The sequence below is a fragment of the Gigantopelta aegis genome, chromosome 15 (genome assembly GCF_016097555.1).
Source record: "Gigantopelta aegis isolate Gae_Host chromosome 15, Gae_host_genome, whole genome shotgun sequence".
In the NCBI taxonomy this organism is placed as follows: Eukaryota; Metazoa; Mollusca; class Gastropoda; order Neomphalida; family Peltospiridae; genus Gigantopelta; species Gigantopelta aegis.
Genome location: NC_054713.1, coordinates 5,662,387 through 5,674,886, shown reverse-complemented (window position 1 = coordinate 5,674,886; position 12,500 = coordinate 5,662,387).

Here is a 12,500-nt window from a genome sequence, read left to right as displayed (position 1 = left end):
CCAAAAACATAAACCAGCTCTCTCTAATAAACAAAAAGCCAACCTACTCAGTAAAATCTTCAGCAAAAATAGCAGTAATGAAAACTTTCCTAAAGAATGTCTTGATCAATTAAAAAATTAATAATACACTACCCACTAATAAACCAACCGAAACCAAACAACCTAATAATGATAACCTTGAATTTAACCAACCAATAACCTTAATTGAACTTAAAACAGCGCTCAAAGCTAAAAAAAAAGTACTGCAACCGGACCTGATAAAATTAGCTATACTCTCTTAAAACATATGCCAGACTCAGCAATAGAGGTAGTGTTGTCGCTATTTAACAAAATCTGGAGAGAGGGATCCATGCCCGAAGCGTGGAAACATGCTGAATGCTTTAGTCTCCCTAAAGCAGGCAAAGATCACTCTCTGCCAGGTAGTTACAGACCGATAACGCTCACTTCACATCTATGTAAAACCTTAGAAACCATTATAAATAAACCGTCTCAATAACTATGTACTAGATAACAACCTTATAGCAAATACTCAAAGTGGATTTAGATCTAAACACTCCACCATTGATCAAATAGTTAGGCTACAAAATACCATCAATGACGCTCTCAGGAAATCCAATATAGTTATCGCCTCATTTATAGATATTGAAAAAGCCTTCGACATGGTTTGGAGACAAGGACTATTAACTAAACTTAATGATAAAACAGTAAAAGGCAATATGTACAACTTCATCAATAATTTTATACATAATAGATCTATAGCAGTCAGAGTCAACGGTCAATACTCAGAAAAAAACAGATATACTAAACGGAATACCACAAGGTTCGGTCCTATCACCAACCTCATTCAACATATTTATAAATGATCTAACCACGGCACTTAATGTCAAAGAAAACCAAACCAAGCCTCACCACTAAATACAGCACTATTTGCCGATGACTGCGCCATCTGGCGAACAGGCAGAATAACCTCAGCTATCTGTAAAAAAAAATGCAACTCGATATGAACAGACTGAATCAATGGGCCCTAACTTGGGGCATTAAACTATCCGAAACTAAAACCGTATATATGATCTTTAGCAAAACAAATATACCAGAAGAAGGCCAGTTAACTTCCAATGGCAAACCAATACCTAGAGTCAAAGGATTTGAATTTCTAGGAGTCATCTTTGACTCAAAACTAACATTTAGACCTCATATTCTAAACCTAATTAACAGGTACAAAACCCCACTAAATCTACTTAGGGCTATATCAGGCACGAGTTGAGGAGCGCAAACTGAGGCAATGCTCATGGTATACAAAGCCTGCCTACTCTCCATACTGGATTATGGAGCACAAGCCTACAGCAGCGCCACCCCATATTTACTCCACAAATTAGACATAATTCAAAATCAAGCTCTTAGAATAATCGCTAGGGTACCAGCTAATACTAATGGACAAAGCTTAGAAGCAGAATTCAACATTATGCCACTGGACCACCGCAGAAAATTACAGCACCTTACGTACTATCTTAAAGTTCACTCATTTGATCAGGAACACCCAGTGCAGGAACTTATTCCAGTGGCTAAAAAAACAGGTGTAATCTTAAAATCTAACTTAAATTTAGGCAACTCCTTTGCTACTACAGCATATAATATAGAAACCGAAGTAGGAATAGATGATATACCAGTGGCAATGCACACCCTAAACCAACCAGTGTATTGCCACACACCTTATCTAATTAAAACAGCTACGGATAAAAAAAACCTTCCCTCCTTTTCAAAAAATCTTATATGAAGTCTGTGCCAACGAAAACTACCCGGAGCACACCCACATCTTTACAGATGGCTCCAAAAACCCAGATAATGACAGGGTTGGTTATGTATTAGTAGAAGAGAAAATTACCTGGCACCCTAAATTAATCAAAATTGCTAGGCTGTCAGATAATCGAGTTAAACCAACTAAACCTAGATGTAACATTAGAATGGGTCCCAGCTCATGTAGGTATTATGGGTAACGAAATTGCAGATTATGGGGCAAAAAAGGCATTGGCCATCAACATTAAACATAAGCAAACTATTCCACTAGGCATTACCGAACGAATCTCAATAGCTAAAAAACATTACACTAATTTATGGCAGGAAAGCTGGGACCAAACAAAAAACTTCTGGCATTATAACATCAAACCCATTGTTAACTCAGTTAGACCTAAACATAAAAACTCTCTAATCGATAAAACAATAATTAAACTAAGGATAGGAAACTCAATGGCCCTTAACAACTGTCTGTCTATTATAAATAAAAGCTCACCTAACTGTCAATGTGGCACGCCAGAAGATATGAAACACTATCTCCTGGACTGCCTATTGCATAATAATCATAGAATGCAACTACTAAAAATACTTAACATTAGCAACCCTGCCACCATAATACCTAATATCCTACTACAACCAGATAAAAAAAAACTAAAAACGAAATCTTTCACGCGCTGTACCAGTTCGTACAATCTACCAAACCTAAGTTATAACAACTGTCACTCCTTCAGCCACTGGGAACGGAATTGCCACCATGCCGCACTCGACCACAATTAGCATTCCAAACTAGTGGTCAAACACCAGACAGCGAGATATATAAATAAATAAATAAAAAAGGGAAAATAAATAAGGACCTATCAACCACTCAGCTAAACAAAATAAAACATACTGCCACCATCCACCCTCTGAAGAGATGTTGCCACCCTGTTGCACTCGACCTGATTAGCACTTCAAATCGAAGGGTGGCTCTGGTGACAGATTAACCATTATAGCACTAAATCTATAATGATAAAATAAGCTCCCACATTTGCAATGGGAGATTGTTGTGTTATATTTAATCAAGGTGTATGCTATAAATTAATAAATAAAAATACACCTCACTAAGTGGTCAACCAGAAGACCAACCAGGGTCACTAAAAACTTAACCAGAATAAAAACTCACTAATTATGCCATCTCTTTTCCAGAAACATCAGTCGACCGACTTAACCAACCAACGACCAGAAACTGTACATACAATGTCAATAATATATTAAATGTTATTATGCACTTATATATATGTATGGTAGTAGATACAATTTCTTCCACAGCAGACCAAGGTGAGTAATAGTCACTACAACAGACCAGACGATTGCCATTAAGAAAACAAGAGACAAGTAAGATTAGCTAACCAATTATCTAAGTAACTAGATACTCATAATCTCCTAGGGGGGCCTGGGTGGGACTGGGAGGCATACCTATCGATACTCGTGTGAATGTTGTCAATGAATTGTACCTACTACCAAAATTATCATATGCAAGGCACTAGGCTTTTTTTTAAACTACACTCATACTATAAGGGAAATCCCCTTCAAATTAGATAGCTAGAATAACTAATAACCCCACACACACACACACACACACACACACACACACACACACACACACATCCTTGCATTCACTATGCAATTCAAGGAGGGGGGGGGTGGCTTTGATCAGCCGTTGGAAACATAGAATAAGGACTCAATACAGTAGGAACAACCATAACATAAAATATAGGCAAACACAAACACGGCATGCACTCTCAACATACCACAGGGTGCATTAACTAATGATAACAATGCACCCGTACATACATAAAACCAAAATAATGGCCCAGCACGTACTCCAATAAGGAGTCGGACAAAAGAAACCGGCTCCGAGTACACCAATGCACTGCACCCAGAAGGGACTGGACAAAAGAATACCAGCCCCTTCCCCCAAACCCAAAATAAAACTTTCCTTGGCGCTGGCAGGACCTTGGGCAAAACGGACGAACTTACTCCACCTCCACGGCAACAGCATCCAACATCAAGCTCTCCATCACCGGCTCTGCCTCGTCCGACCCACACAGTTGCTCTAGGCTCCCCTGAGTTGTCATGCCACGATCAGAAGAGACACCCTAGGGAGACACCCTACAGCACCAAGACGGTCATAATAAAGAGCCATATTCGGATTACTAAAAGCAAAACCTATTGGCACTATTTCAATTAGAACGACCATCAAAATTGCGCCAAATTTCCATCAAGTAAACGCGCACCTCTTTCCTTTTCGACATAATCCTACGGGACCTTCAAATTCCATAGCACCAATTACACCCCGCCTGTAACCAACATTGGACTGCCGGTGCTCCCTTGCACGTGTCAGTGCAGGCGTCCCTATCTCTACCCCCCCCCCCCCCCCCCCCCCCGACTCTTTCCTGTCCTGGACAGAGGGAACCGGCCAATTGACCAGGATAGGCGTGTGCTACAACAGCTTGCTCTGAATGTGCACGTAAATCCCTTCTTCTTCTTCTTCGTGGTTCAGCATACGGTGACAGGTCGGAGGCAAGCCAGGTGATCAACAACAACCGGGATGAAAGGACAAATTGAACTGTGCCAGTGTCATGAAGATTGACGTCATCGTATCCGGATTCGAGGATTCGTTATTTTTTGGAAAGTCATTGGTGAATATTGACATACACATAAATGCCATTTGATTAAATTGTAATCCCAAATAGGAACTTTATATAAGTCATTTTTTTTTTTTATTATTAAAGATATCTGCTCTGTGCTTTATTGTTACTAATATGTTAGTTCTGCGTTCTGGGTATGAAATTATGCCACAACCATAGTGTAAGTTGGAACGAGAATGTGTGTGTGTGTGTGTGTGTGTGTGTGTGTGTGTGTGTGTGTGTGTGTGTGTGTGTGTGTGTGTGTAAAACACTCGGGACCCGTAATTAACTTTTTCTTGTGTAAAATGAAACATTCCATAAAACCAATAGGTACGGCCATCTTTGTGAATTAACAGACGTGACCGTGTGTATAGCCTCGGCTAATGAGGGTTGGATATTTACAATGCGTTCGTATGTTTGGAGGAGAGCACAGTATAACGCCACCATATCGGAACATATCTAAAGATTCCCCTGCCAAGTACGGGACACGTCCAATGTTTAGATAATATTTATTGGCGAACAGTCATGAGCCTAAATTTAAAAGACTGTCCTGTGTTTCCTGCCATAGTATCATATTTTCCATTGATACATTTGATGAATAGAGCAGCATATAGGCTCATATAGACTGGGTGCGGCGCATGCGTGCGGTCCGGCTAAAACTTGAAATACATTAGTTTCAATGACAGCGTCTAGGCTGAATGGGTGCGATGTCTGAGTCTGTAAAACGTATACGGCCAGCCTCAATGGTATAACCGTATATGGTGTATACGGCCAGCCTCAATGGAATAATGGTGTATACGGCCAGCCTCAATGGAATAATCGTATATGGTGGATACGGCCAGCCTCAGTGGAATACTCGTATATCGTGGATACGGCCAGCCTCAGTGGAATAATCGTATATGGTGGATACGGTCAACCTCAGTGGAATAATCGTATATGGTGGATACGGCCAGCCTCAGTGGAATAATCGTATATGGTGGATACGGCCAGCCTCAGTTGAATAATGGTGCATACGGCCAGCCTCAGTGGAATAATCATATATGGTGGATACGGCCAGCCTCTGTGGAATAATCGTATATGGTGGATACGGTCAACCTCAATGGAATAATGGTGTATACGGCCAGCCTCAGTGGAATACTCGTATACGGTGGATACGGCCAGCCTCAATGGAATAATGGTGTATACGGCCAGCCTCAGTGGAATACTCGTATATGGTGGATACGGCCAGCCTCAGTGGAATACTCGTATATGGTGGATACGGCCAGCCTCTGTGGAATAATCGTATATGGTGCATACGGCCAGCCTCAATGGAATAATCGTATATGGTGCATACGGCCAGCCTCAATGGAATAATCGTATATGGTGTATACGGCCAGCCTCAATGGAATAATCGTATATTGTGCATACGGCCAGCCTCATTGGAATAATCGTATATGGTGGATACGGCCAGCCCCAATGGAATAATCGTATATGGTGCATACGGCCAGCCTCATTGGAATAATCGTATATGGTGTATACGGCCAGGCTCATTGGAATAATCGTATATAGTGTATACGGCCAGCCTCATTGGAATAATCGTATATGGTGTATACGGCCAGCCTCATTGGAATAATCGTATATGGTGTATACGGCCAGGCTCATTGGAATAATCGTATATGGTGTATACGGCCAGCGTCAATGGAATAATCGTATATGGTTTATACGGCCAGCCTCATTGGAATAATCGTATATGGTGTATACGGCCAGGCTCATTGGAATAATCGTATATGGTGTATACGGCCAGCCTCAATGGAATAATCGTATATGGTGCATACGGCCAGCCTCAATGGAATAATGGTGTATACGGCCAGCCTCAATGGAATAATCGTATATGGTGTATACGGCCAGCCTCAATGGAATAATCGTATATGGTGGATACGGCCAGCCTCAATGGAATAATCGTATATGGTGCATACGGCCAGCCTCAATTGAATAATCGTATATGGTGCATACGGCCAGCCTCAGTGGAATAATCGTATATGGTGCATACGGCCAGCCTCAGTGGAATAATGGTGTATACGGCCAGCCTCATTGGAATAATCGTATATGGTGTATACGGCCAGCCTCAGTGGAATAATCGTTTATGGTGGATACGGCCAGCCTCAGTGGAATAATCGTATATGGTGGATACGGCCAGCCTCAATGGAATAATGGTGTATACGGCCAGGCTCAGTGGAATAATCGTATATGGTGTATACGGCCAGCCTCAATGGAATAATCGTATATGGTGTATACGGCCAGCCTCAGTGGAATAATCGTATATGGTGGATACGGCCAGCCTCAATGGAATAATCGTATATGGTAGATACGGCCAGCCTCAATGGAATAATGGTGTGTACGGCCAGCCTCAGTGGAATAATCGTATATGGTGGATACGGCCAGCCTCAGTGGAATAATCGTATATGGTGGATACGGCCAGCCTCAATGGAATAATCGTATATGGTGGATACGGCCAGCCTCAATGGAATAATCGTATATGGTGCATACGGCCAGCCTCAATTGAATAATCGTATATGGTGCATACGGCCAGCCTCAGTGGAATAATCGTATATGGTGGATACGGCCAGCCTCAATGGAATAATCGTATATTGTGTATACGGCCAGCCTCAATGGAATAATGGTGTATACGGCCAGCCTCAGTGGAATAATCGTATATGGTGTATACGGCCAGCCTCAATGGAATAATGGTGTATACGGCCAGCCTCAGTGGAATAATCGTATATGGTGTATACGGCCAGCCTCAGTGGAATAATCGTATATGGTGTATACGGCCAGCCTCAATGGAATAATGGTGTATACGGCCAGCCTCAGTGGAATAATGGTGTATACGGCCAGCCTCAGTGGAATAATCGTATATGGTGTATACGGCCAGGCTCATTGGAATAATCGTATATGGTGTATACGACCAGCCTCAATGGAATAATCGTATATGGTGCATACGGCCAGCCTCAATGGAATAATCGTATATGGTGCATACGGCCAGCCTCAGTGGAATAATTGTATATGGTGGATACGGCCAGCCTCAATGGAATAATCGTATATGGTGGATACGGCCAGCCTCAAAGGAATAATGGTGTGTACGGCCAGCCTCAGTGGAATAATCGTATATGGTGGATACGGCTAGCCTCAAAGGAATAATGGTGTGTACGGCCAGCCTCAGTGGAATAATCGTATATGGTGGATACGGCTAGCCTCAGTGGAATAATCGTATACGGTGGATACGGCCAGCCTCAATGGAATAATTGTATATGGTGGATACGGCCAGCCTCAATGGAATAATGGTGCATACGGCCAGCCTCTGTGGAATAAACGTAAATGGTGGATACGGCCAGCCTCAGTGGAATAATCGTATATGGTGCATGCGGCCAGCCTCAGTGGAATAATCGTATATAGTGCATGCGGCCAGCCTCAGTGGAATAATCGTATATGGTGTATACGGCCAGCCTCAATGGAATAATCGTATATGGTGTATACGGCCAGCCTCATTGGAATAATCGTATATGGTGGATACGGCCAGCCTCAGTGGAATACTCGTATATGGTGGATACGGCCAGCCTCAGTGGAATAATCGTATATGGTGGATACGGCCAGCCTCAGTGGAATACTCGTATATGGTGGATACGGCCAGCCTCAACGGAATAATGGTGTATACGGCCAGCCTCAATGGAATAATCGTATATGGTGCATACGGCCAGCCTGAGTGGAATAATCGTATATGGTGCATACGGCCAGCCTCAGTGGAATAATGGTGTATACGGCCAGCCTCATTGGAATAATCGTATATGGTGTATACGGCCAGCCTCAGTGGAATAATCGTTTATGGTGGATACGGCCAGCCTCAGTGGAATAATCGTATATGGTGGATACGGCCAGCCTCAATGGAATAATGGTGTATACGGCCAGCCTCAGTGGAATAATCGTATATGGTGTATACGGCCAGCCTCAATGGAATAATCGTATATGGTGTATACGGCCAGCCTCAGTGGAATAATCGTATATGGTGGATACGGCCAGCCTCAATGGAATAATCGTATATGGTAGATACGGCCAGCCTCAATGGAATAATGGTGTGTACGGCCAGCCTCAATGGAATAATCGTATATGGTGTATACGGCCAGCCTCAATGGAATAATCGTATATGGTGTATACGGTCAGCCTCAATGGAATAATCGTATATGGTGTATACGGCCAGCCTCAGTGGAATAATCGTATATGGTGTATACGGCCAGCCTCAATGGAATAATCGTATATGGTGTATACGGCCAGCCTCAATGGAATAATCGTATATGGTGTATACGGCCAGCCTCAATGGAATAATCGTATATGGTGTATACGGCCAGCCTCAGTGGAATAATCGTATATGGTGTATACGGCCAGCCTCAATGGAATAATCGTATATGGTGTATATGACCACAACATAAACCGAAGTCGCATTAGACGCATGAGCGGCATAGCCAACTGTAGGGAGACGGGGTGTATCCCTCAAATCAAACCTGTTAATACAGGATCCCACCAATATAAAATCTTGGACAGAGAAACACAATGTATTGCAGGTTATCAATGGATCGATCCATCAGATGATCAGTTGATGATTCATTCTATCTTTACAGCATGGTTGGGATGTCGTGACGCCGACAAAAGGTGGTGTTGCGATATGTAGAGTCGGGTGCGAAAGCGAAAGCATCATTCTGTTCTTCTGTGAATGGCAAATGCCCAAACGTTTGTCAAACAGGTAATATTGGTATATAGTTTTGTATTTTTTGTTTAAGTGGATACGACGTTGGACTGTCAAAAAAGTTTATTTTGTTTAACGATATCACTGAAGCACATTGATTTATTAATTATCAGCTATTGAACGTTAAACCTTTCGTAATTTTCTCATATAGTCTGAGAGGAAACCCGCTACATTTTTCTATTGGTAGCAAGATATCTTTAATATGCACCATCCAACAGAGAGGATAACACATACCATGGCCTTTGATATACCAATCGTGGTGCATTGGCTGTAACGAGAAATAATCCAATGGACCACCGACGAGAATCGATCCCAAACCGACCACCGACAGTTTTACCACTGTCAAATGTTCCATCAAATGCCATGTGAATCGATGTTTAAACTTGGTGTTTGTAAATATTACGTTAGTATATGATAGAAATGATTAGTATGGTTGTATTGTTTAAATAAAATACGTTAATTGTTTCTTTCTATCTTGTTTTCACAATTATTATGAACACGTGTGCTTAGGTCACTAAAATATACCGACTACATTTGCCCGTGTCCTGGCCAGAAACCTCATTTTTCTGACTGTGCAGGACAGCGGGTATCAACCGTAATAACCAGGGCCCCGTTCCACGAAGCAATCTTAGGTCTAAGATCACTTCAACTGCATAACTACCTGATGCACTTAAGGCGATCTTAGTGCTAAGATCGCTTCATGGAACGGGGCCCAGCACGCTAGATAACTAATAATAACACAAACAATATGCCGGTATTGTGGCTAAACCAATGAACTGAATATATAAAACGATTTTGTACTGTTAACAAAGTTTGATACTCATATTTATGTAGTATTTAAATCGTATAAATTTGTACTACGGGCGTTTACTTCTACAAAATCGTTTAGTTATATATGAGTCGAGCGTCGGATGCGAAAGCGAAAGCATCATTCTGTTCTTCTGTGAATGGCAAATGTCCAAACGTTTGTCAAACAGGTAATATTGCTTTCCAACAAATTATATTAGTATATTGTTTTTTGTTTGTTCTTTTTTAGGAAATGGTACCGACACCGACAAATCCTGAAAACCGAATTAATTTGACCTCAGAAACGCACTGCTAATAATGTAATCACGCTTTGTTTCCGATTAAAACAAAAAAACACAGCTTACTACGTTGTTTTTGTTCTCAAATAAGTTCTATTAAATTATCTCAGCATTCATGTCTTTGTTTTTATTATATCTTAATTATATCAAGTCGTTGTGTATTTGTTTCTATTATCTCAGCATTCTATCAAGTCGCTGTGTTTGTTTCTGTCATATAACTTACCCATAATGTTCATGTTATACACCCATTGAATATTTACGATCATTAACTCGGTTAATAATATTTTGCTGTCAATGAGTTATTTGTTTACAGCCAACACGACTTGTATACATGAACCGGCCTCGGTGGCGCAGTGATTAAGCCATCGGGCTACAAGCTTCGCAGCCCGGTACCATCTCCAACCCAGAGCGAGTTCTTAAATGGACATTCCCGACTGCATTGTAAGATGTTTCCAATTAATAAAATATTTCTACGATTAAACTTACATATTAAATATATTTTCTTGTTTATAATATCAGTGTCTGTATATTCAACGTGTTTCTGGTCGTCGTAATATTTGTAAGTAGCCCAAACTAGATTTTGTCTTCAAATAATTTCGTACGTACCAAAAAATAGTTTTTAGGAAATAAAATGAAATTTAACCTGGTACAAATATTAGAACGATCAGAAACACGTTTAATATACAGCCACTAATATGTTATGCAGAAAAATATATTTGATATGTAATTACAATCGATAAAAAGTCTCTTGTTAGTCGATAACATTTAAGGACTCAATGTGTAGGTGTAAGGCCACTAACCCCCTTCTCTCTCACTAACCACTAACCAACTAACAACTAACCCACTGTCCTGGACAGACATACCAGATAGCTGAGCTGTGGGCCCAGGACAGCGTGCTTGAACCTTAATTGGATATAAGCACGAAAATAGGTTGAAATGAAATGAATGTATACCTGAGCGTATCGTTTTGATGAGATTTAGTTAAAGTGCGTGACGTCATGTTACTGGTGAGGCGATATCTGAACTTTGATTTACTAAATATCGAATAGAAATGTTATTTTAGAAGTGTTATAGCATAAACAGAATTGGCTACTCGTGCTTTGTAATGTGGAAAATATCCACCTCGTCTAGCTAATCGATATTTGTCTCGGCAGATCATCGACAAATACCGATTAACACAGACACAGTTGGTGCTTTCCATATTACCAAAAAAAAAAAAAAAACAAGAACAAAAAAAAACACTCGTGACGAATCCTATATTATCCCAGCTCTCTATTGAATCATTGTGTATTTGTTTTTATTTATTAAAAAGTTTGTTTTATTTAACGACACCACTAGAGGACATTGATTTATTAATCATCGGCTATTGGATGTCAAACCTTTAGTAAATTCGACATATAGTCTTAGAGGTTACGCTTCCATCCTTTATATGCACCATCCCACAGACAGGATAGCACATAACACGGCCTTTGATATACCAGTCGTGGTGCACTGGCTGGAATGAGAAATAACCCAAATGGACCCACCGACGCTGATCGATCCAAAACCGACCACGCGCCAAGCGAGCGGCTTTATTACTGGGTTACGCCCCGCCCTTTGCCCAGGGTCATGTCAAGCAATATATTTAATTATGTTAAACTATACGTTAATGGAAGTGTTGGTATTAAATCATATGGTGTTTTGTCCTTGATGTTAAAGACCTCGTACTTATTATCTACTGCAAATAGCAGCTCTTCGAAATTCATCATTGTAAAATACCCACGAATGAATATTTAAAAAAAAAAAAGTAGTAGCAATAATATCTAGTGTAAAGTATGGCAGCGGTAGACTCGTTAACTAGCAGAACGACAGTGGCGCAATCTAATTAAAATTAGCTCCACTATTACATGTGGATCTAAAGACAGCCAGTTGGAGCTCATGTCCACCAATCAAAACCTTACTTGCAGAATCCTGCCAGTGATTTAAAACTAACAACACTGCGTAGTCCCCAATGTCCAGGTAACATTTCGTCTGTAAATAATAATTTAAATATTGACCAATCACACTTCGCCTTTTATAACGTTATTTGGGAGCATACAAATTCTAAAAATATCGGGCGAGTCTATTTTAGTGGCCGCAGTACAGCGAACCATACCAATACGTACGGGGTGGGTTATCAGTCTTCAATTTTACTTTAAAAAT